A 27,669-nucleotide genomic window follows, 5' to 3' on the forward strand; every position below is an offset into this window, starting at 1 on the left:
GTAAGTTGACTTTTCCTTTATTAAATTTTAATTCCAGTGTAGTTAACATACAATGTTATATTAGTTTCAGGAGTACAATATAGTGATTCAGCAATACCCTATATTACTCAGCCCTCATCAAGATAAGCACACTCTTAATCTCCTTCACCTATTCCACCCATCCCCCCACCCACCTCCTCTGCAGTTACCATCTATTTGTTCTTTATAGTGAGGAGTCTATTTCTTGGTTTATCTCTCTTTTTTTCCATTGTACTTTTTCTTAAGTTTCACAAGTGATATCATATGGTATTTGTCTTCCTCTGACTAGCTTATTTTGCTTAGCATGATATGCTCTAGATCCATCCATGTTGTTGCAAATGTCAAGATTTCATTCTTTTTTTTATGGCTGAATAAATTCTATCAATAGACACTTGGGCTGCTTCCATAGTTTGACTATTGTAAATAATGCAATAAACATAAGGGTGCCTATATCTTTTCAGATTAATGTTTTCATATTTTGTTTTGTTTTTGATACATACCCAGTAATGTGAGTGCTGTATTGTAGGGTAGTTATATTTTTAATTTTTTGAGAAACCTCATTACTGTCTTCCACAGTGGCTGTACCTGTTTGCATTTCCACTAATGGTACATGAGAGTTTCTTTGTTTTCACATCCTTGTCAATGGGAAATACTACATTTTGAATGAAATATCTTTATCTCAACAGTTCATCTCAGTAAGTATTTATACATTGTTTTATTCGTACTTCATGAAGCAACATATGGTGGAAAATAATCACAGCCATAGAAACAATACCTTATATAGGTGAACATTCCAGTTCTCTTTAGTAGGAAAGCATTTCATTTGGGGGTTAATCTATGGCTTTAAGTGGATTTTTCAGTTAAGTTTTGTGAAAGATAAACATATATATGAGAAAATATATATAAGAAAAAATCAAATATATATCTGTATTTATTTTCAGACTTAAAAAAAGAACCAAGTGTGAGACAGTTTTTAGGATTTATGAAGATTACCATTTCCACATAGCCAGGATTTTATTTTATAGCAGTTTGTATCATTTTATTATGATATGATATTATACTTAATCATATTTTCCTCAAAATATTTTTAAATGTTTATTATGTACACACACACACACACATACACGCATACATATGCATATATACACACACACAAACATTTGTCAGGGTCTCTATTACACTTTTGGAGCACATGGCAAGAAAAATACCAAAAATATCTCCAAATTATGGAGACATAGGTATAAATGATTTATTTTGAGAAATAGCTATCAAAATGGACAAAATAATAAACTTAGATAAATCTTTTATATTAAAAAAAAACTTTTTGAACATTTACTCAGTTTTGAGAGACAGAGCAAGACAAGACATGAGCAGGGGAGGCACAGGAAGGGAGACACAAAATCTGAACAGGTTCCAGGCTCTAAGCTGTCAGCACAGAGCCCAATGTGGGGTTTGAACTCACGAACCATGAGATCATGACCGAGCCAAAGTCAGCTGTTTAACCGACTGAGCCACGGTGACGCCCCTAGATAAATCTTTTAAATGACAAAGGAAATCAATAAGGAGCTGAGAGAGTCATGGGAGAAAAAGCTACTTCTGATGTAATGCTTAGACAGTAATTGCATTTACTGAGTCTGTGAATCTGAAATAAATTTACTCTGGTGAGAAGCAGATGTATCCCTGCTATGGGGAGAATAGAAGGAGATGGCATGAAATGAGTTTGAATATATAGGTATAAAATTATGTGATGGCTTATAGTTCATGTTAAGAATTTTGAATTGTAGTTTTTTAGGTTGAACCATATGAAATTGCTAATATTTGACCACTTTGCTATAAAGACAGTAATTTTCTATGGTTCAACTTATTACTGGAAGAATAAAGCATTGGGGATTCTGAGTAAGTACAGTAGTTATAAATTTTAAATTAATTCCTATATTGGGCAGAAATGTTATTAGCGGCAGGAATAAATGGAAAAACATATAGGAAGCTGTTGGAGTAGTCATTATTTATGAAAAGCAATAGTGGAATGTGTTAAGGTGAGCTGGAAACAAATGTAGTTAATATATACTAAGCACAAAACCATGCTTCAAAAACTATGATGGATATTAGGAAAACAAAGATGCACAAGTAATTTCACTGCCATACAATGTAACACGTTGTAGGACAGGTGTTTTAAATCATGATGTATATTACAGTATCCTGTGGTAATTAAAAAAATATATAGATATTGACTACTTCCCAAATCCAATGACTGAGTTTCTATGTATAGGCCCAGGGGTGTATATGGGGTGTGTGTGTGTGTGTGTGTGTGTGTGTGTGTGTGTGTGTGTGTGTTTCACATCATCTAGCTCATTCTTCTGATATGCAGCTCTGATTAAAAGCCCCAAAATGTGGGACACCTGAGTGTCTTAGTCGGTTAAGTGTCTGACTTCGGCTCAGGTCATGATCTCATGGTTTGTGGATCTGAGCCCCACGTCAGGCTTGCTGCTGTTAGTGCAGAGCCTGCTTCGGATCCTCTGTCTCCCTCTCTCTCTGTTCCTCTCTGGTTCACTCTCTTTCTCTCAAAAATAAAGAAAACATTTGTTAAAAAAAAAGTCCCAGAATACTTACAAAGAAAGGCATACTGGTAAGTGGATAATTACAGTACAGTGTGACAAATATGATGATGTAGGGATGCAAAGAACTAAGGAAACTTATAAACAAATTAGCTAATTGAATAAATCATAATTTACTGAGTGATTTTTCCAATTATTTAGCTGTAAACGACTTTCCAAAAGTACATTTATCTTGAAAATTATAAGTAATCTGTATGAAAACAAATACTAGCAAATCACCTGTATTTGTTCAACCCTTTTGCCTTCAACTCACTTTCTTAGAATTGCCCAAATATTTTATTTTGATGGAATCATAATATTAAAATTATGTGATATCCTTATCCCTTAATTTACATGTGACACACAATCTGCAAAGAATTTGAACACTTGTTCTACTCAGTGCTGATATCGGGAAGGATTGCCAAATTATTACACTATTTTAGCAAATTATTCTTTTAGAGATAGCATAAGTTTTTCAATAAAAATAATTATGATTCTAATATATGTCATAATTGTTACATTGTTGGTCTTACCTATAAAGAGCTTTCTAATATTCCTTTGTAGCATTGCTTGCTTGAGATGATGTCCTAGAGTGGCTTGTCCTGACTCACAACAGCTAATTGTGCATGTGTCTTCCTAACTCCCATGTTCAAGGATATCACAGTAGTATCGGGGGATAATTCTTTATTGGTTTCTTGTGAAAAAAGGCATTGACTACCTTGTTATAATCTATCTTTTCAAGGAAGTTTGTATAGTAAACAAAATTGAAAGAAAGTATCTTACCTCTGTGAAAAACATGGACTTATTTATTACCCAGCATAATACAGATGCCATCTCTGGGAAAAGTTTATTTTCCACATTGCCCATTATGAAAGATTCAGGTACCCTACACTCAAGGTTTCTCTTCTGTAACATACGTTCAGGTGTTATTTATATCACATTGTCTCACCTCGTTGTATTTGGGGTGTGAGGGTGGCACGAATTCTGGTATTCTGACAACCGCTATTGCTGTGAGGAATAAACTGTCCTTTACCTCGGATTCAAGAGTCTCAGCTCTTCTCCCAGCATCCATGAAACTGTGGCAAGCTAATCTATTTGCTTGCAGTTAGGGTAAAAACTCATACCCTTCATGGTCCTTGAAATTTAGCAGCATGAGGGGTGCCTGGGAGCTCAGTCGGTTAAGCGTCCGACTTTAGCTCATGTTATGATCTCACAGTCCGTGGGTTCCAGCCCCTGTCAGGCTCTGTGCCGACAGCTCAGAGCCTGGAGCTTGCTTTAGATTCTGTGCCTCCCTGTCTCTCTGTTCCTCCCCTGTTTGTGTTCTGTCTCTCTCTCTCTTGAAAATAAATAAAGATTAAAAAAAAAAAGAAATTTAGCAGCTTGAAATAGTCCCAGGTGAGAATATTCACACTACAAAAAGTCTTCAAATATTACAAAGTACCACTTTGGTGTTTGTTTTTGTTTTTAAAGAGTCAATTGTTAACATTTTGCCAATACCCCACTGCTTGATAGTTGATTGTATGAACAACAGTACTGTCTGCCATATTTTCTTAGCTTACTGCTACCTTCTAAACCATCATATTAGAAATACTGTAAGTGACTCACACATTGCACCATCACTTAATGTGTTATATTGTAAGGAGTAAAGGCTCTGCATTTAGGCATACCTGGTTGTCAATCTGGCTCGTGCTTTATGGGCATGGCATTTTATTAAACCATTCTCACTACAGGTGGTGATATCCAGAGAATTATCCCGGGTTCACAAATTTCTTTTTGGAGAATTATTTCCTTAATGTTTAATGTACAGTATGAAAATATCTCAGCCTTTACAATAGACACTTTAAAATGTTTACTCCCATTTTCTGTGACTGTTTCTATTCACAGCAGTTAGAGAGACTGGTAGTAAGGAAGAATGGAGCATGCTCAGGCCATAGGAGCAAATGTTTACTTAATTTCCTGAAACTTGTGCTTAATCAATAATAAGTTGATAACAGAAGTTGTCATGATATTTAAAGTTAAATCATGTCTGTAGTAAAAACAAAGGTTCAATTGACATTTATTCTTAATAATTGGATATTTAAATATACAATTTGGAGCTAAAATATCTGAAAAAATTTAAGATTAAAATTATATTTTAGTATGCATATATAAACTTACCATTTGAATAACACAGATAAATTTATTAGTGCAAGAGTTAAGTGTAATGATGATTAATAATGATCACGAAACCTGGGTTATTTCAAGAAAAAAATTTCAAGAACTTCCTTAAGAGGTTAAGTTAATTGAGAACATCTATCTGCAAAAGACATCGTTAAGAAAAGACAAACTACAAACTAGAAGAAGGTCTTTGCAAAACACTTATCTGAAGAAGGACTTGTGTATATACAAAGACCTTTGAAAAATCACTAATAATGGGCAGAAGATCTGAGCAGTAAGCTACCTCATCAACGAAGAATTACAGATTGTAAATAAGCACCTGAAAACATGCTCAACATAGTCATCAGAGAATTGCAAATTAAAACAAGATGCTACTACCAACTTATTAGAATGGCTAAAACCCAAAACACTGACAACACCAAATGCGAGGGAGAATATGGAGCAAAAGGAGATCTCATTCATTTCGTGTAGAAATGTAAAATGCTCCAGCCACTTTGGAAGATCGTTTGATAGGTTTTTTTTTTACAAAACTAAACAGACTCACCTTACTTTCCATATCAACTGAAAACTCTCCATGCAATATCCTGCACAGTAATGTTTTGTAACAGATTTATTCATAATTACCAAAATGTGGCAGCAACTAACACATCCTTCAAAAAGCAACTATAATATAGTTATACAATGGAATATTAGTGAGTGATGAGAAGCAATTTTTTTAAATGTTTATTTATTTTTGAGAGAGATAGAGACAGAATGCAAGTGGCTTAGGGGCAGAGGGAGAGGAAGACACAGAATCAGAAGCAGGCTCCAGGCTCCGAGCTGTCAGCACAGAGCCCGATGCGGGGCTCCAACTCACAAGCTGTGAGATCATGACCTGAGCTGAAGTTGGACCTTCAATCAACTGAGCCACCCAGGCGCCCCAAAGCAATTATTTATCTAACCATGAAAATGTATGGAGCAGGATTAAATGCATATTGCTCAGTGAAAGAAAGCAATCTGAGAAGGCTACATATTGTATGGTTCTAACTCTATAACATGGCATTCTGCCAAAGCCACAACTATGAAGACCATAGATTAGTGCTTGCCCAAAAGTTGGGGTAGGGATATCAATGGGGGGAGAGGAGGGATGAACAAGCAGAGCCCAGAGCATTTTTAAGGCAGTGAAACTATTCAATAAGATTCTAAAGTAGGGGCGCCTGGTTGGCTCAGTTGGTTGAGCGTCCGACTTTGGCTCAGGTCATGATCTCACGGTTTGTGAATTCGAACCCCGCATTGGGCTCTGTGCTGACAGCTCAGCGCCTGGAGCCTGTTTCAGATTCTGTGTTTCCCTCTCTCTCTGCTCCCCCCCCCCTTTTGTGCTCTGTCTCTCTCTCTCTCAAAAATAAATAAACATTAAAAAAAATTTTTTTTTTAATTCTAAAGTAATGGACATGTTACAAAAACCCAGTGATTGGAAAGCAATATGAGCTTTATTCAGGAGGCCAGTCACCTGGGGAAAAGACAGATTCTTGTTCAAAGGCCAACTCCGAGGTTTCTGCCTGAACCAGAGATAAGGGGTTTAATCAGTTAAGGCAGTACCTTCCGTGGTCTGTGGCATTTCTACCTTACGTGCATACTCATGGTGCCAGCTACAGAGTTACCTCAGTGCTTGGGCGTTGTACAAGAAATTCTAGTTCCTTGGGACCCAGGGGAGGTTGTGCAAGAAAGTCTGGTTCCTTGGTACCTGGAGCTGGTTGTGCAAGAGTATTCTGTTCTTTCTGCAAAGGAGGTCAAGGTCTACTGATGTGCAAAAGGAGGTCGATGAGGTCATTTGTGTGACCTAAAAAAGAAAAGCATTTTTTTTTCAACGTTTATTTATTTTTGGGACAGAGAGAGACAGAGAATGAACGGGGGAGGGGCAGAGAGAGAGGGAGACACAGAATCGGAAACAGGCTCCAGGCTCTGAGCCATCAGCCCAGAGCTGGACGCGGGGCTCGAACTCATGGACCGCGAGATCGTGACCTGGCTGAAGTCGGACGCTTAACCGACTGCGCCACCCAGGCGCCCCGAAAAGCATTTTTCTAAAAAGATAGCTGGGGTAATCAGAAAGCTAAGGTGGCTTCAAACAGGCTTGCTGGCCTCAGTAGCCTTGGAAACTTCCGGTGCTTTATTCCCCAAGGCCAGTGGTCTACAAATCTGTAAAGATAGTAAATCAGTTATCTTATAGATCAAGGATTTTAAGTGAGCAAGCAAGGAATATGTTAACTTGAAGCAAGTTAACCTTTAAGACTAGCTACAGTCCTGTTATATACACACTGTACATTTGTCAAAGTCCATAGAATGTACAACACAAAAAGGAAACCTTAATGTCAACTATAGATTTTGTTAATAACGCATCACTATTGGATTATTATAATAAATGCAAAACCACACAAATGAAGAATGTTAATATAAGGCAGACTGGAGGGGACGGAGAGAATGTATGGAAAATCTCTGTACTTTCTACTCATTTTACCATAAGCCTCAGACTGTTTTTAAGTATAGTCTATTAATTAACAAAAATAATACAGCAGAAATTTAGTACAAAATAATACAATATTTCATAGTTTTCCAGTGCTGACATAGTTTTCTCTTTTAAAATTTCCATTGTCATGTTATTCAGAAATGAACCAAATGTACAGTTTTATAGCTTGAAATGGAGCCAACTTTTCTTTAGTTAATTCTAAAATAACTGTTTTCCACAAAATACCCTTATTTAATGGCTTTAGCTTCTTTAATTCTATGTAGTTAATGTGTTCTCATTCACAAAGGTTTGGATCTGTGTTTAGGCATAGAGTACCAGAGATTCCTTAAATATCTTAGCTAACTAGTAATGGATCAAATGAAATCTATGAGTTCAGGAAAATGATGTTTCTTATTCTACATAATAAAGACAAAATATTTGAGCAGTAAATATACCTTCTTAAAATGCATGATGTTTGTGGTATGTAATATTTTCATATTAAAGCCAATTATTTAATATTTGAAATTACTAGTTGAAAAGAGTTCTGTTTTTTAAACTCAGTTAATAGTAATTTTTCACACAATTTATTCAATCAATCTTTATGATGTATTATTAGGTATTTAAATGACTAAAATATCAGATATTTGCTCTTTATTATTTTGGCCTTGTTATTTTTGTCATATTACATACGTGGCTTAACTATATTAATTGGATTTTTTTCTTATATTACCTTGAAATAGTAGCCTATTATTACTAATTTACATATTTTTAATAGCAGTTAATTCATTTTAGGAAATTACACAGACTAACGAAATAAGAAGCCAAAGTAGTCAATGAGTAATTATATTTTAATTTGTTTCTGGGAAAAAAATTGAATGCCTCATAAATTATTTTGGAAAGCAAAAATTTTATAATAATAATAATATAATAATAATAGTAATTGTGAGGAACCCTGAAAGAAGTTTTTCTATTTTCCATATTTTCATGAGAGAATGACATTCACAATAAGTGACTACATATGCTTTATATTTCAAAAACTTTGATATTTTTGAGAATGTTTCATCCACAAAAATATGGATAGATATACATTTTGAACTGAAAAATAATAATATCCCCAATTTAGGAAATAGAATATAACCAGTACATATGATACTCCGTGTTCCTCACTGAGTCCTCAGTCCTATAAGCCTTTTTTCTGAGTTTTTGTTTGTTTTTTAAAGTTTATTTTGAGAGGGACAGAGAGAGAGAGAGAGAGGAAAGAGAGAGAACATGCTTAGGGCAGGGCAGAGAGAGAAGGAGAGAGAGAATTCCAAGCAGGCTCTGTGCTATCAGCACGAGCCCAACACAGGGATCAATCTCATGAACCATGAATCTTAAGCTGGGTTGAAGTCAAGAGTTGGACGCTTAACTGACTAAGCCATCCAGGTGCCTGTACTTTTCTGAGTTTTGAGTACATAACATTTGATCTTTTTTGTTTTATGGCATGTGTATATATCAGTATATCAAACATTTTCTAATGTTTCTATAATATGTATGAATGTCACTGTACTCTATTTTATACTTCTGTGACTTGCTTTTATTCAACATGATGTATGTGTATTTTACTCACATTAATGCACTTAGCTATTTTGACTACTGTGTAGAATTTCTATAAATATATTATTATACTGTATATGCATTCTACTGAGAATTATTATTCAAGCTCCTGACAGTTCTTTCTTTTGCTTCTGCTAGTACTATTTCTATGAATATTTTTGAACACATTTTTGAACACAAAATATATGTGTCTTCTAGAATATACAGTTAGTAGTGTGAGTTCTGATGCTGTTTTCTGTTTCACGTTTCTTCTGCAAGCAGTATAAATCAATTTTTATTCACATACTCACACATGCTGGAAATGGTCCAACTTTCTCCATTCATTTTTCTGACAATGCATCCTATTGTGGTCTGTATTCATATTTTACCAATTAAAAATGAAGTTAAATTTTTTTCATATGTTAATTGATCACTTTTTTTATTCTTTGAAATGCCTGCTTATGACTGTGAATTATTATTTTACATGAAGTTATTTATCTGTTTCTCAGTAAAATCTCTGTGTATTCAAATGCTAGTTCTTTGTTGGTTACTGAATTGATTTTCTATTACTGTGTAACAAATTCCCACAAATTTAGTAGCTTAAATCGACAAAAATATATCTCAGTTTCTATGGGGGAGGAGTTCAGCAAGATTTAGCTAGGACCCCTCACAGTAATTCCTAAGGCTGAAATCAAGGAGTCAGTGTGGTATGTCCTCACCTCTGGAGGCTGCTTCCAAGCTTCCTCAGGTTGTTGGCAGAATCCATTTCTCTACGGTTGTGTGATTAAAATCTCTGCTTTCTTTTAATCATTGGATATTCTCCGCATATAGAGAGCGCTCTCAAGGCATAGCTGCGGGACTACTTCATAGGCCCTCTCCAGAGCATGATGGCTCCCTGCTTCAAGTCCAATAGGACTGTACCTACTGCAGCTTCGAATCTCTTTGACCTATTCTGTTTCTGACTCTTAGACTCTCTATTAGAGGAACTTACCTGATTAGGTCAGGCTCACCCATATTAAAAGAGAGAGGATATAACAAAATCTGCACACTCTATTAGAGGTCATCTTAAAATTCTGACTATCCAGTTATATAGGTTACAAGTACTTTGTCACAGTTTGTGACTTGTTTTTCACCTTAAGAAATAGTACTTTGTGATAAAAAATACATTTTTTGTCTTTAAAATTGAAATATAACTTAAATATAACATTATATTAGTTCCATTATATTAGTTCTATATATGTTTATATTACAAAATGATAACTGTAATATGTCTAGTTAAAATTCATCACCACACATGGATACAAATTTTATTTTTTGTGATAAGAAGTTTTAAGATCAATTCTCTTAACAATTTTCAAGTATGCAATACAGTATTGTTAACTGTAGACACCATGGTGTATATTATATCCCTGACTTATTTATTTTGTAACTAAAAGTTTATACCTTTGGGCCATCTTCACCCATTTTACCCATCTCCCACCTCCTGTCTCTGGTAACCACCAATCTATTCTCTGTATCTATGAGTTAAGTTTTTTCTGTTACTTTGTTTTTAGGTTCCACACGAGTGAGATCATGTGGCATTTGTCTTTCTCTTTCTCTCTCTGCCTTATGTCACTTAGCATAATGCCCTCAAGGTCCATCCATGTTGTCACAAATGGCAAAATTTCTTTCTTCTTCAGGGATGAAAATATTCCTGTGTGTATGTGTGTGTGTGTGTGTGTGTGTGTGTGTGTGCGTGCGCATGCACGTGTGCACGCATGCGTGTGACATATTCATTCATCGACCAGTGTTTCCATTGGGTCGTTTCTATGTCTTGGCTATTGTAAATAATGATACAATGAATATGGGGGTACAGATGTCTTTTTCAGTTAAGTGTTTTCATTTGCTTTGGATATAGTCCCAGAAGTAGAATTGTTGGATCATATGATAGATCTATTTTTAATTTTTTGAGGATCCTCCATATTGTTTTCCGTAGTGGCTACACTAATTTACATTCCCACCAACAGAACACAAGAGTTCTCTTTTCTCCATATCTCACCAATGCTTATTTCATATCTTTTTTTTTTATTTATTTTTTTAATTTACATCCAAGTTATTTAGCATATAGTGCAACAATGATTTCAGGAGTAGATTCTTTAATGCCCCTTGCCCATTTAGTCCATCCCCTCCTCCCACAAAACCTCCAGTAACCCTCTGTTTATGCTCCATATTTAACAGTCTCTTATGTTTTGTCCCGATCCCTGTTTTTATATTATTTTTGCTTCCCTTCCCTTATGCTCATCTGTTTTGTATCATAAAGTACTCATAAGAGTTGTCATATGATATTTGTCTTTCTCTTACTGACTAATTTCACTTAGAATAATACCCTCTAGTTCCATCCACGTAGTTCCAAATGGCAAGATATCATTCTTTCTGATTGCCAAGTAATACTCCATTGCATATATATACCACATCTTCTTTATCCATTCATCCATCGATGGATATTTGGTTTCTTTCCATACTTTGGCTATAGTTGATAGCACTGCTATAAACATTGGGGTGCATGTGCCCCTTCAAAACAGCATATCTGTATCCCTTAGATAAATACTTAGTAGTGCAATTGCTGGGTCATAGGGTAGTTCTTTTTTTAATGTTTTGAGGAACCTCCATACTGTTTTCCAGAATGGCTGCACCAGTTTGCATTCCCACCAGCAGTGCAAAAGAGATCCTCTTTCTCCACATCCTCGCCAACATCTGTTGTTGCCTGAGTTGTTAAAGTTAGCCATTCTGACACGTGTGAGGTGATTTCTCATTGTGGTTTTATTTTGTATTTCCTTGATGATGAGTGATGAGCATTTTTTCATGTGTCAGTTGGCCAGCTGGATGTCTTCTTTGAAGAAGTGTCTGTTCATGTCTTTTGCCCATCTTCACTGGATTATTTATTTTTTGAGTGTTGAGTTTGGTAAGTTCTCTATAGATTTTGGATATTAACCCTTGATCTGATATGTTGTTTGCAAATATCTTTTCCCATTCCATTGGTTGCCATTTAGTTTGGCTGATTGTTTCCTTCACTGTGCCAAAGCTTTTTATTTTGATGAGGTCCCAATAGTTCATTTTCACTTTTGTTTCCCTTGCCTCCGGAGATGTGTTCAGTAAGAAGTTGCTGCAGCCAAGATCAAAGAGGTTTTTGCCTGTTTTCTCCTCGAGGATTTTGATGGCTTCCTGTCTTACATTGAGGTCTTTCATCCATTTTGAGTTTATTTTTGTGTATGGTGTAAGAAAGTGGTCTAGGTTCATTTTGCTGCATGTCACTCATGCATTCCGTTCTGTTTAATGTATGCTTAATTTATTGCCAACTTTAATCTTCTTCAATTATGGCTTTCGGTTTGTGTCTTTTTAAATAAATTTCCCAGCACCACTTGCTGATGAGACTGTCTTTATTCCATTGGATATTCTGTCCTGCTTTGTCAAAGATTAGTTGGCCATATGTTTGTGGGTCCATTACTGGGTTCTCTATTCTCTTCCATTGATCTGAGTGTCTGTTCTCGTGCCAGTACCATACTGTCTTGATCATTACAGCTTTGTAGTATAGCTTGAAGTCCGGGATTGTGATGTCTCCTGCTTTGGTTTTCATTTTCAAGATTGCTTTGGCTATTCATTATCTTTTTGATAACAACCATTTTAAGAGTTATCAAGTGATATCTTATTGTGGTTTTAATTTTCATTTCCCAGATTAGTGATGGTGAGCATCTTTTCCTGTACCTGGTGTCCGTCTCATGTCTACTTAAAAAAAAAAAAAAAAAGTCTGTCCATTCAGATCATCTTTCCATTTTTTTAAATCAGGTTGTCTGTTTGGGTTGTTGTTTTTGTTTTTGTTTTTTTGGTATTGAGTTCTGTTTAATGTATGCTTAATTTATTGCCAACTTTAATCTTCTTCAATTATGGCTTTCGATTTGTGTCTTTTTAAATAAATTCTTCCTCATCTTAAATGTCTCATCTTTCTGGTGAGAGTATTGACTTGTGTTTTATATGTGAATCATTACTAAGTTTATACTAAAAGGTGTATGTATACAGTGGGGGGTAGGTTTCCAAGCTATTTCTTCCATCTAATTAACAATTCTACTACCATTGTAACTATATTATCTACTATCACCTCTACTATGTGTCAAGTGTCCATAGTAAAATAAAAATATTTCTAGAATAACTGATGTCAGTCAGTCCCTGTTTTTGACTTTTTTTTTTTTTTTTTTTGGTCTCTTTGTTGCTAATACCTCCAACATCTGTAATAAAACTTATCTTTGGTATTTCTTATTAGTGATTTGAATATGTTTTCTATTTTCAAATATTTATTCTTTGAACATGAGTTTTTTTAGAAGTATGTTTTTACATTTTGAAAAATAAGAGTTCTTTTTGGTTTGTTTACTTCAGCACTCCTATTGATTTCTCGCATGTTTGATTATACTAAAAGCAATGATACCTATAAGTTTATCTGCCATTTATTAGGAACAGAGGAAAATATGCTAAAATCTGCTACTTACAAGTGAATTTGTCAATTCATTTTTGTGTCTTAAATTTTTTAAAAATATCTTTGAAGTGTATCTAATTAGATTAATAGAAGTTTAAAATTACCATATTTCTCTGATAAATGAGATTATTTCACTACTTTTCTGAGATTAATGTAATCTTTCCTTTGTGTATTTTATGTTTTCATCTTGTGGAACCACTTACTTGTGTTGTTAAGTGTAGATACATCTGTTTAATTGAGCATATAGCTGCTTATTTTGTTTGCTAATCTTTAATTTAGTAAGTCATTTTTAATGTGACAAATTAGTATGCATGCATGTCTAATGACATATTATAAAATAAATTATGCTTTTTTTTTTTACCTTTTGTCACACTTTGTTTAATTTTATTCTCTATTCTTCTATTTAGAAAGTAGATTGAATTCTTCTCGTTTGATAATTTTCTTCTACTAGTTTGGAGTCACATATTCTATTTCAATTATTAGAAGTTACTATCAGCATTACCTTTTGAATACTTAATTTGAAATTGATCAATACCTACAGTCTTCTACCAGGTACTAAACGACAACAGATTTCTTTATTTCTAGTAACAATCTTTCCCAAATTATTTGCTATCTTTGTCCATCATTTTTTAAATTGTTTATTTACTGCCTCATTAGCAATTTGGCTACTATTATTTTTTGTAGTCAATGTTTATTTAGATATATCTTCATGTTTGTCATTTTATTAGTTTACTATTTTTGTTAAGATAACCCTCATTTTTTTTTATTCTCTTGACTTAACCTTTACAGTTCCTTTAATGAAGGTCTATTGACATTAATTATGTCAGTTTGAATTATATGAAAGTATTCTTACTTTACTATTGTTAATTAAAATATATTTTTATGTGCTATATATCGTAAGTGAGTTATTTTTTTTAAACATTACTGTTGCTAAGTAATTTGCTCTCAGCCTTACTTTCCGTTTTAGGTACTCTGTATTTTATCTTTGACTTCTTTTAAGATATTGTCTTTATCTTTGGGGTTTGTATTTTCAGCACTCTATTAATATAATTATTTATTTGAGATTAGTTGAACTTCCTGAATCTGAGTATTTGTTATTTTTATTTTTGAATTGTATATCATCATTTTTTACATCTGCATTTTCCTCATTTTACCTATTTCTCTCTGCTCCTCAGAACCCCATTGGATTATAGCATACTCCTTATCATGCTATTTTCATGTCTCTTAGACATTTGTTCATATTTTCCATTTCTTTTCCTCCCTGGGCTCCATTCTGAGTAAATTCACATGACATAGCCCCATTTCAATAATTTTCAACAGTATCCACACTGCTCTTTATCTTATCCATCAAAGTTCTAGTTTAAATTATCATGCTTAACTGCATTTAGAAAGTTTACATAGAACTTTTTTTCAAATATAAGTCATTGTGATGGATTTTTTTTATATTTTCATGCTCTTGGTATGCTCTTTCTTTAAATGTGTGTAAATATGTTATATTCTGCCTTTGATAATGGCAGTACCTACTAGAGGTTTGATCCTGTTGTTTCAATGGACTCTCATTATGACAGCATATGTCCTCAGAATTTTTCTGATTTTGAGCATGAGTTCATGATCCATGGAAGTTTATTGTGAGAATTTCTTGAACCCTGATTATAAAATGTGTCCTGCTAGATATAATTTTGGTTTATGCTTCTAGAAGAGGTAACTACAAACCTGAAACTAACTTGTATGTTTTCTGGCTTGAGGTTGTTTCTATCATATGAGTCACCTGATGGCCAACATGTGGATAAGAATTATTTTCTTACTGAGCACCTGGATGGCTTAGTTGGTTGAACGTCCAACTTCGGCTCAGGTCATGATCTCATGGTTCGTGAGTTCAAACCCTGTGTCAGGCTCTCTGCTGACATCTCAGAGCCTAAAGCCTGTTTCAGATTCTGTGTCTCCTTCTCTCTCTGCCCCTCCCCCACTCACACTCTGTCTCTCTCAAAAATATGTAAATTTTAAAAAAATAATCATTTTTCTTATTTTCCTCACAACCTATAGTCAAGTTTAAAACCACCAAGTCAAACTGATTCAATCCACAATGTATATGTGCTTTTTTCCTGTTTTCCAACTAACGGTTTGTTGAGATTTGCTCTGGATGGTGATGAACTTCTCATACTATCTCCCATCATGAGAAGTTCCTAGGGTGCATCCCCTCTGTCCCTTATACAGCCTATTAGAGGTCTCTAGCCCATCAGGGATAGGCAATGCTTAAATGACACACTGGCTTTACAGATCAATCACATTGATAGAACATTTTGCAGATACACTGCAACGACTTCTTTATATTATTTGTATCTGTAACGACTTCTTTATATTATTTGTATACTTAGTATTCTATTTACTAAAAACTTTTTAAAGTAAATTTTTTATCAAACATTTTTAGGCACTCTCTAGTGGGAACATTGTTTAGATATCCATTCTAACATATTGCTGGACAAATAACCTTGTTCTTTAGTTCCTAGACATTTTTGTGCATAAGATAAAAGCAACCACAAATAATTATATAATTTACTGTAAGGTAACCTTTAGAAAAATGATTCTTCTGATCATTTTAAACACATCACAATAAAGACAAAATCTACAGAATTTTGAAGCTTATACAATTTATTACTATATTTAAAACTTAGTTAATTCTATATATCAATGTCATGATTAGTTTATTTCTTCATTGTTTTTAAACCTGTTTTCATAGCTTCCTGAAGGCAAAGCTCTATTTATTTTTTATATTTTCTTAGGATTTCTGTAATCCTACCGGAACCAAGAGACAAACACTTCCATCTTAGACAAACTGACATAGACTTTGATTTTTTAAAAACTGATTTTTGTTTGCAACATACTCATTTTGCATTCTCAAAATGTAAATTGAAAACCAATCCTTTGGGCAAGTGACTGAATTTTCTTTATAGAGTTCATCTTCCCTATGACATTAAAAAGCATTCTAAATTCATTCTCATTGTTCACTTATATTTTACCTTTTTGGTACCTGGCATCTTTCTCTAAAAAGATTTATTTTTAAACATTTCATGGCCAGTAGCACATAAACAATTGTTCTGTCACCACAACATATTTGGTCTATTAGCTTTGTTAAAATGTGTATTCTTACTGGTATTTTATTATAATTTGTAGGATCTTCTATATGTTTTATCTCCCAAGAGCTGATTGATTGAGCTTATGCTGTTATGTAAGATAGTTCTCTCTCTTCTTTTGGATACATTTATTATTAATATATCATTTTAGGACACAATGGTTAACAATATTACTTGGTCACTTTTATGAGCACCAGAACTAATCAGTCATTAGTATATACTAACACTCCATGTTTTCAAAGCCTTCTTAGCTTACTCCCAGCTCCCTATATCTAATTAAGAAAGAAGTGCATATCTTATACACAAACAATGGATTGGAGAAACAGAATGCCATCTATAAATACTCCCTCCTACATATTAAAATCTATTAAAAGTCAAATTTTATTCACTTCTTTAAATTTTGCCTTATAACTATATTTCATATACTTTGTATTCCTATTTTTCATTTAAGGGGCCATCATTCACAAATACAACCTCTTTCAGTTAACCAAAACTCTCCTGATGCTTTTTTTCTTCTGATGATAAAACTGTCGCCATGTCAGGATGCCTGCGTGACTTGGTTGAGCATCTGACTTCAGCTCAGGTGAGGTCATGATCTCATGGTTTGTGAGTTCAAACCCCACATGGGGTTCGGTGCAGAGCCCGCTTCGGATACCTCTGTCTCCCTCTTTATCTTCACTCTTTCTCTCTCTCTCTCTCTCTCTCTCTCTCTCAAAAATAAATGAACATTAAAAAAAAATTGTCAGCATGTGGCCACTGGGAAAACCTTTAAGTCTTCCTTCAAATAATCTCTGACTCTTTCCAGAAAGTCCATTCATAGGTTCCATCATGGTCAAGAACTACTGAAATTGTAGACCTCAAAGAACAGTTGAGCCCAACCTCACTTTACAACTCTCAAACAGAACATTCTCATCCCACATACTTTTAAAAGGTTTCATTCTGTGTGAACCTTGAAGGTGAATTTCCCTTTGTGCATCATAAAGAAAATTCTAAACATAATAAAATAATATAATGATAAGAAATTTCTAAGTTAATCTATACATTAAAAAACATCCCAGTTAAATCCCCATGAATATTTTTATAGAACAAAATGAATATGTGCAGATTATTGATCAATTTTATAATATAAAAGCATGAGTAGATATAATAAAATGTACCAGTGGATTAAAATAATTAAGTTCTTATTTGTAAGAGGGCAGGTCAATGTAACAAAATAAAACAAAAGCATGATATTTTTATATGAGAAATTAGGATATATGATAAAGGCACATTTTATATCACCTTGAGAAAGAATAGGAAAACTGGAAATCATTTTGAAAAAAACTTACTTGATAACATATTTTAGGTATTAAAGACACACAATATATATATACCAATTTATATAAGGACTAGGACAAAAGAGAAGGAAATGTATATGTATATATAAATGACCTTAGCCTAAGTCACCTTTGGAATATACAGAATAATGCCACCCCAGGGTATCTATATTCTAACCCCCAGATCTTGTGAATATGTTAACTTTACACCTTACATGGCAGAAGGAACTTTGTAAATTGATTAAATTGAGGATCTTGAGTTGGGGAAATTATCCTGGATTATCTGATAAAAAGGAGGCAGTAGGGGTCACAGTCAGAGAAGGTAATGTAAGGATGAAAGCGGAGAAGGAAAGGAGATATGGGAACAGAAACACAGAAACATGAGAGAGAGAAAGAGAGAGAGACTGACAGACCAACAGAGGAAGATGCTACATCCATTGCTGGCATTGAAGATGGAAGGTAGATGCATAGGCAAAGAATCTGGGAGGACTATTAAGGCTAGAAGAAGTCAAGGCAACAAATTCTCCCCTACATCTTTCAGAAGGAATACAGCCCTGCCAGCCACTTTTAGATTTTGGCCTCTGTGACTGTTTTGCAATGAGTTTGTGCTGATTTAAGCTGCTAGATTTATGGAAATTGATTACAATAGCAGCATAACCTTACTAAACTAGAAACAGAAACAAGAATTGATGTGGGAAAACAATTACAAATTTTTTATGTCGTAACAATTTTTAAAAATTATTTAGATGATATTTCATACAAATAAGGCAAGTGATAGGATAGTGTATAGAACTTGTAACCTGTATAAAATGCAAAAATTAGTACACAGATTATCAATAGAGCTCATTTAAGAGAAAGAACAGAGAGCCCTGCAATATTTGTGCAAAAGGATATAAATGTTAATTAACAAATAGGAAAAGCAAATATGAAGAGATTACATATCTTCAAGATTAAAAGAAATTATTAAATATGTCTTTTTTTTGTAAGAAATTGTGCCTAGGTACTTGTATTTCTTTAGCGTTTGCTCTAATGGCAATCAATTTGTAAATATAATATTTTTATGTCTATGCTTAGTTCATTTAGCAAGATTTAAATTAAAAACAAATGTTTAGTGCATTGTGGCTGTTTACTATATATGTATATTTACTGAATAAATAAACAAACCAATAGGTGAAAAAAAAGCCTTTTTTTCTTCTCAGTCAAGCTATAGAAGTTTGAATACTTAATCTAGTAAGTATTTATGGTTGGCTTATTTGCAACAATTTAAAAATAGAATACCAAAAGTTTTTATTTTTTGTTTATTTTATTTGTTTGTTTATTTGTAATGTTTATTTATTTTTGAGAGAGAGAGAGCATGCGCATGAACAGAGCAGGGGCAGAAAGAGAGGGAAAGAGAGAATCCCAAGATTCTTTCGTGCTGATAGCATGGAGTCCAATGCCGGTCTCAAACTCATGAACCGACATCATGACCTGAGCTGAAATCAAGAGTCAGGTGTTCAACTGACTGAGCCACTCAGTCACTTCTAGAATACCAGAAGGTTTAATTATTGTACTATTAAAATTAATTATTTATATACTCTACACAATGAGATCTTATTATTTTGTTACTTTTCATTTTGCCTATGTCAGGGGCCATCTTTAAGATCAAAAAGTATTTGAAAACATGAATAAGACAATGTAATCATTTCATTTTTATAAGTAGAGACACACATGATTGAGACTAAATATCTGGGAGAAAAAGTATGAGGTAATTCAGTCACTTTATTTCAAAATAAATTTTACATAAATAAGTACATTAATTTGCTCTTCTTAAAAGAAAAACTGATCAGAACTGATGCGTGGGGAACAAAAATTCTTCTTTCATTCTTAAATTACTGTTTGACCTTAAACAAGTCATAAAATTCTGGATTTTGTGGTTCTTATCTATAAGATAATAAAATTTATTATAAATCAAGCAGAAGGAAGACATCTTATCTTGGGGTGAGTGGAATTTATAATACATATAATAGCAAAGAGAGAATCCATAAAATAAAATTATAGGAATATTAGAGATAAAAATCAAGATACTTCAAACTCTGACATTTTTATTCTGATTTTTTGCTAACCACCTCTTAAGACTCGTACAGCTTTATCATTCACTGGGGCATATTAAATGTATCTCTCCCACCCTCAGCTTTATCAATTTTAAATATGTCTTTATATTCCATTCCTTCCAAAAGCTCTTGTGCATCTGTTTATTAACTTTTAATTACTAAATATATGCATTTGAAAACTTGCTTTGCAAAAATTAACAATTAGTTGTCTTACAAAATGGATTTTCTATCCATTATCTATCTATATACAACTTGTATTGTTTGAAAAGGAATTCATAAAAATGCTATTCAGAGAAATCTGCACCCCCATGCTCACTGCAGCATTATTCACAATAGCCAAGATATGGAAACAACCCAAATATCCATAGACAGATCAATATTTAAAGAAAATGTGATAAATACATACAGTGGAATATTATTCAGTCTTAAAAAAGAGTTTCTGTCATTCACAACAACACAAATGAACTCATTTGTCATAGATAACTTTATGCTAAGTGAGATAAGCCAGACACATGAAAAGTACTGCATAAATCCACTTATAAGAGGTATTTAAAATAACCGAACTCACAGAAACAGAGAAAAGAATGGTGCTTTGCAGGAGTTGGAGGGGAGGGGAGAGATGGGGAGTTAATCGCTCAAAGGGCATAAAGTTTCAGTTATGCAGGATGAATAACCCCTAGAAATCTACACCAGAACATTGTGCCTATAGTGAACAATACTGTATTATACACTTAAATATTTGTTCAGAGGGTAAATCTCCTGTTAAGTGTTCTTACCACAAAAACAAAACCAAATGAAAAGAAACACAAAAAAACTTATGAGTGTGATAAATATTCTATTACCTTGATTATTAATGATGTTTTCATGGGTGTAGGCATATGTCCAAACTCATCAAATTGTATACATTAAATATGTGCAATATTTTGTATATCAACTATTACCTCTGTAAGCTGTCTGAAAGAAAAATTGAATAAAAAAAAAAGCAATGCCAGTGATACTACCATTAGTAAGACACGCACTAAGTTGTTTTTGCCATGTGGTAATGAATTCTAATTGGCCTGTTTCCAGTCGTTCCAGTTTTGATTTTCCTGAAATCATATAAGCCCTCTGGCTAGTCTATAATTGACATAAATATACAGTTTTAGTAAATATGAAATCTATAATTAATGTTAAGACTAGAAATAGCACTACTGTAAAAATAACTTTTCAGCCATATGTAAATGAATCGAAAAGAGAAAAGCATCATCTCACAATGAATTAAAATTATCTTTTATAGCATTGGAAAATACATAACAAAATTGCATGAGAAGACTTCTAGCATAAACTGAGCCAATATGATGATAGAAAGAATAGGAAAGTAGCTAATAATATTGGAGCATATAATAAATGATAAGATTTTGTATTTTCAGAGGATCGTGATTCAATAGAAGACATTTTAACTTCAATGTCTTCTTTCTGATTAACTCTCAGAATTGATGAGAAAAGGAAGTGTGGTTATCAAAATTGGAAATTTGAATAAAATTCTCCTTTCATTGTTTTGGTGAAAAATTTATGCGGCAAATATATAGAATTGTTGACAATTTTAACTATAGTCATAAAATTTATGTATGTTCCAGAACATTTTAATAAGAAAAAGATGTCCAGTTATTCACATGGCTATCTTGCATTTACGTAAATTTTCTCTTTTTACTATTAATATGATAAATTGTGTTGAGATAATCTTTTAACTTTAGAAATAGCCTGAATTCTTGAAGTAATTCTTAATGTGTCATGATGAGTTATTCATTTAAAATAGTTGAGGCATCAATTTGCTTCTACTTAATTTAGGATTTCATATCTATTATAATGCAGGAAATAAGTCTGTCATTGTTGTACTGCATATTTCACCAGATACAGTTTTATCAAACTATCACATTTATTAGCATAGCATATGACATTTTATTAAAATATTTTAAAGTTTCACCTGCATGTATATTATTCAAACTCTGAATTAAAATAATACATTCATAGAGTCCATTTTGGTTCTTCAGTGGCCACAGCAGAATTTAAATGACCTTACTGTTCTTCCTAAAAGTTAGAGTTTTATATTTAAAAAAACTTACAGACGGGTTCAGCGGGGGTGGGGGAGGGGTGGGGGGGAGGAATAGGATTTTCAACTGTTATCTTGCTCTTGATACAGACTCTTGTGAGGTGGCACTCAGTTTTGGAAGAGGCCTTCTCCTTCCTGCATTCTAATAAATAAGCCATGTCTGTTTCTCTCGCCCAAAATAAGAAGTAAGTGGGGTGCCTCAGTGGCTCAGTCGGCTGAGCGTCCGACTTCCGCTCAGGTCAAGATCTCAGGGTTCCAGAGCTCCAGTCCCGCCTCAGGCTCTGTGCTGACAGCTCAGAGCCTGGCGCCTGCTTCAGATTCTGTGTCTCCCTCTCTCTCTCTGCCCCTCCCCTGCTCACCCTCTGTCTCTCCCTCTCTCTCAAAAATAAATAAACATTAAAAAACATTTTAAAAAGTAAATTAATAAAAATAAAAAGATTATAACAATTTATCATCTCACATTTTTGTTCAGTAACTAAGTCATTAAATTTGATTCTTTACTGCTTTTTTTGTATATTTTATTTATTTATTGTTTACGTTGAATATAATGAAAATTTAATACTAATGTATTTTTCTTTGAATACAATGTCATTTAATTCCTGAGTAATTGAGAAATATTAGAAAATTCTAAGGGACTTAATACTTTTCATTTTGTCCAGTTGTTTTTTATTATATACTTTTCATTTTGTCCAGTTGTTTTTTATTCTATGTTTGCAGGTTTGTGACAATTTTGTCTGAAAATCCTATTCCTATTTCATTATTATTTATCGATACTAAAATGGAAAATTTCCCAAAAAATCTTTTCTGATACATTTAAAAAGGTTAATTTTATGTTTATTGTTCCAAAGATTAGTGTAAATCTATTAAATCATGTTGATTAGACGAATAAAATCTTGTACATTTTAAATTCTAGAGATTTATTATTTTGAGATGAATTTAAGATGGGAAAGATGAAACATGAACTTTTATGCCACCTTGAGCTAGTATTTTCATAATTATTGAACTGACGAATTTCTTCATGAGTAGTGGGTATAAGTTGGATGCAAACACCATTGAAGCTAGTGGCAATCATGGGACACAGGTCTGGCTAATAACTAAGCAGAAGTTTCTCAAAAGCTTTTCTTAAAAAAAGTGGGCTTGACTAGCAGTCACCATTTTGTCCTTTGCCCTTCAACTTTCCCCAATCTTTGTGTATATTTTAAGGATGGCATAAGAGAAATACATATTTCATATATATATATATATGATATATATTATATAAGATAATACATACTATATATTTCTAAAAAATACATATTGTGTATTTCTATATATTATATATATATGTATACATATGTACATACACATACATGGATAAGGACATGTATATAGGAGCCATAGATTTATTATTAATACATATTTATAATATTAATAAACATTAATAATAACTATATGTGCTTAGAATGTTTATTATTTACATATTTATATTTCTTTTTATACTATTTATTAATGAGTATTAAGAAAATATTGATAAGTATTTATTGTTTGTTATGCATTTTGTTAAATGTATAATAATAAGGCCATTAAAAAAACAAAACTGGTAGAAAATATAGAAGGTGACTTACCTTCTTCACTTGGAGATGGGTGGATTAGAACTTCGTATGCCTGAAAGTTGTGGAATAAACATGATGTAAAAATATATTATAAGAATATATATGTACATGTGGGGGCACTGAGTGGCTCAGTCAGTTAAGCATCCCACTCTTGATTTTGGCTCAGGTTATGATCTCACAGTTTTGTGAGTTAAGCCCTGCATTGGGGTCTGCGCTGACATATTCTCCCTCTTGCTTTTCCCCTCCCCCACTCACGCTCTCTCTGTCTCTCTCAAAATAAATAAACTTTAAAAAAATTAAAAATATATATATATGTATGTGTGTACATGTATGCATATAAACATATATACTTAAATACATATACTATATGTGTATTTATAAAATTAAAAGCATCTTTAATATCCAAATCTCTTAGAAAATATCAAAAGAAAAAATAACTGAAATGCATTTTACATAAAGCTTCAAGGACTAAAGTTGTTAAAATGCCTTTGATAAACTGGGTGGCACAAATTAAATTCTAATTTAAGAATGGTAATTGTAGCCATAGTGAATAATCTACTTCTGAAAAGAGGTGGAATCTAGCAAATGACCTGCAAGAATGTAAGACAACAAGGGAATGCTGTTTTCAGACACAACTAATTCCTGCCTGACTCAGCCACCCTATTACCATATGTGTTTTCATAAAAGAGCTGAGTGAAATGTACCAATAAAGAATACTAACAATTGTGGTCTCTGTAAATTGGCTGTGGGACATTACTAACTAAACATAATACTATTAGAAAAAATTCCAATATTTGTACCTTTGGAACCACAATGACATTAATCAATAGTAAGAGAGATATTAGAACTTCCAGGAGTAGTAGTCATTAAGGTACATCTCTTTATATTCAGATTTCCAGTCTTCTACCAACTTATTCAAAGAAATGGTAAGAAAGGAATGAAAAGCACATATTAGAAGTTGTATAAAAGAATCGTCTGGGAAAAAGGGAAGAAACTTAAACCAAAATATAGTGTGATTGCCTCATTAAAGTCTCAGGAAACAAAGAGAGAGGAAGGAAGGGAGGGAGGGAGGGAAGGAGGGAAGGAGAACTCGATGAAAAAATGGCAGAAAAACTGGACACACACACACACATGGGATCACGCCATTGCACTAAAGCCACAAGTCAGTTTAGGTCCGGTCAATTAAAATAATCACATAGAGTTATAAAATGGGTGGGGAGTGAGCAATCAATTCATGATGATGGATATGTGTTTACAAAATAAATGGAACCCTAAAATAAGTCAAGAATGATGCAATGAAAATTATCATTTTAATGGATGGCTTTTTCAAAGAGCTAATACTGTTTTGCCTTCCCTAGCATGTCCAACATCCACATAAAAATTTAGTATCTGAATCCTCTTTTGGGGAAAGTGCAGAGGAGAAAACCACTTCTTGAGGCTCTCTTATTTTATTATTTTTTTAGTTTACTTATTTATTTTGAGAGCAAGAAAACACGAGTAGCGGAGGGGCAGAGAGAGAAAGGGAGAGAGAATTCCAAGCAGGCTCTGTACTGTCAGTGCACAGCCCGATGTGGTGCTTGAACCCATGAACCATGAGATCTTGATCTGAGCAGAAGTCAGATGCTTAACAGACTGAGCCCCCCAGGCGCCCATACAGGCTTTCTTTTAAAAGGGACACACATTGTTTTCAAGAGACACTTGTCAAGTTATACTTTCAGAATTTCACCTCTAATTCAAAGGCCCAAGGAAGTGCAAGCTAAAGAGCCAGGAGTTATTGGCAACTAAAAACATGAAGACATGAAGGGTCTTGTGGCCTGAGTGAGGTGGGAGAGAGGCTCTGTGGTGAAAGCACTGTATTAGGCTCTTTGTCACCCTCTCTAAAATGAAATGTAGTGTAATGTAAACAGGGAAACACACTTAGATTTCAAGACTTGATTATCTGATTTTTATAGTGAGGCTAGAAATAAATTGTCTTCACAGATGAAGATCATAGCCCCCTCAGCTTCAGCGTTAGTAGCTAAACATTTATGAGGCACCCCTCGTATGAGGGTGAAATCTCAACAGAGTGCTGACTCGGAAGAAGCTTTCCATGGAACCAAATACTCTAATTCTACTGATAACTAGTTGAGTGATCTTTGAGACAGTCATGTGTCTATGCCCCATTTTCTTTATTTTTCTAAGGAAGATGATCTACTACATCAATGGCTTTCAAAACCTTTTTTTTTTTCTAGCCAGAGTTTACTTCATTTTTAGCAGTCATATATTTTAAGTTCTGTTACTTAAACTTTTTAAAGTAAAGCTAGTCTAGTGAAACTGAGGGATTAAAAATCTGAAGCCCCAGGACTCAACTGGCCATATAAATCTGCAAAAAAAAAAAAAAAAAAAAAAAAAAAAAAAAAAAATCCAGAAATGACTCAGATCAGTCTATAATTCCACCATTAGTAAAACTGATTGGCATTCAGTTTTATTTTTATGATTCAAACTCAGATAATCCTTTATTCAGGTCTGGTTTCTTGAATGACTTTTTCACAAACAAAATCACAGTGACTACTCCATCCCACCTCTGAGAAATTATTGGAAAACGACCTGCTTCGTCCCTGAACACTTTTACCTTCCACCTAGGGAGTGCTTTTGAGCATTATCTGAGGCCTCTCTAGACACAATTCTTTCTCAGAAAGAGTGGCATCTTGCCTGCCTTCCTAGATAGACTTTTCCTCAAGGAATTTATGACCATTCACTCTGCCCAGCAGGTCAGGGCTCAAACAAACAAACAAAAGACCCTTAAGGGAGATGCTAGCAATTTAATGAGACAATTAGTTGTGGTGGCCTTGAGGTTAAGTGCTTTTGAAGATTTCAGGTTATTTCTAAGGGAAATCCTTTCTGACTGGTTACGGTTATCACTCCGGCTGTCACTATCAACCTAAATCCTAATCTCATTCTTTAATGAATGACATATCAACCTTTGGCAAATCTTTTTCCTCTCCCTGGAAAATGTTTTCCCATATCTCAAGAAGATTGGTTCCCTGTAGTCCACAACTAGGAGGCTCCAGAAATTAAGTATTTGGCTTAATTTTTCAAAAACAGTCCAGTGATCATCATTAGTTATAATCATTGAAAACTAATTATATATCAATAATGAGAAACATTAATTTAGAGAATAAACACGTACTTAGAGAGATATGGGAGATGCAAACATCAAAGCAAAATATGCGTTGGATGTAGTAAACATTAAATTGAAGGTGTAAAATCAAGGCCTTCCTTTGAAAGAGAATTTTAGTAAATATAATATTTTGCTGGAGAAAAATAGGTTTGATTTATGGCTATGTGTGTACTTGTGCAAAGATATACAAGTTTGCTCTTTATCTGTTTTATTTATTTATTTATTTATTTATTTATTTATTTATTTAGTATTTAATGATTTAGTCATTATGAGGAAAGAAAAGATATGGTTGGTACTAAAACACACTTTGACTTCACTGAATTTTCTTAGAGAAAGTTTAGGTTAAGCACAAGATAAAATGTTACCAGCAAGTTAATGTAGTTATACTTCACAGGTTTATCTCTTTGATAATGTCTGCTTAAGCAATATAATGTCATTTTATTCATGAAAGAACTCATTTTTTATATCTTCTGAAGCTTCAACCTCCTTTTCTATATATATTTTGAAACTTTATATGTCAGGAAGCGAAGTAAAATACTCATAGATGATCTTAGGTTAACAACAAAGGACATCTCTAGCATCAAATAGCTATATATAATAATTATGTATAATTTAAATATCTTGCTCTTTGATGAAAAGTATATGGAAATGTTTAAAGTGAGAAGAAATGAATTTTAAAAAGCAATCTTTTTAGTAGTTAATGGTACATATACATAGACTCACTCAAGAAAATTACATTTTAATTACACGTATTGTAATCATTTAGTTTACGAAATAATTTTCCTTTTTAAGTTTTTAGAATTTTCCATTCAATTTCACTTTTACATTTGTGTTTCTGAATAGGTTTATATAAAATCCAAGCTTGATTGGATTAAGAAAGCTACAAATGAAATTATCCAAGTAACACGCAATGTTTGTCCTTGGTTATAGATTGAATTAAGCAGTATCTACCAAATGA

The sequence above is a fragment of the Herpailurus yagouaroundi genome, unplaced genomic scaffold, assembly GCF_014898765.1.
Source record: "Herpailurus yagouaroundi ecotype Mexico unplaced genomic scaffold, PumYag 209, whole genome shotgun sequence".
NCBI classification, from domain to species: domain Eukaryota; kingdom Metazoa; phylum Chordata; class Mammalia; order Carnivora; family Felidae; genus Herpailurus; species Herpailurus yagouaroundi.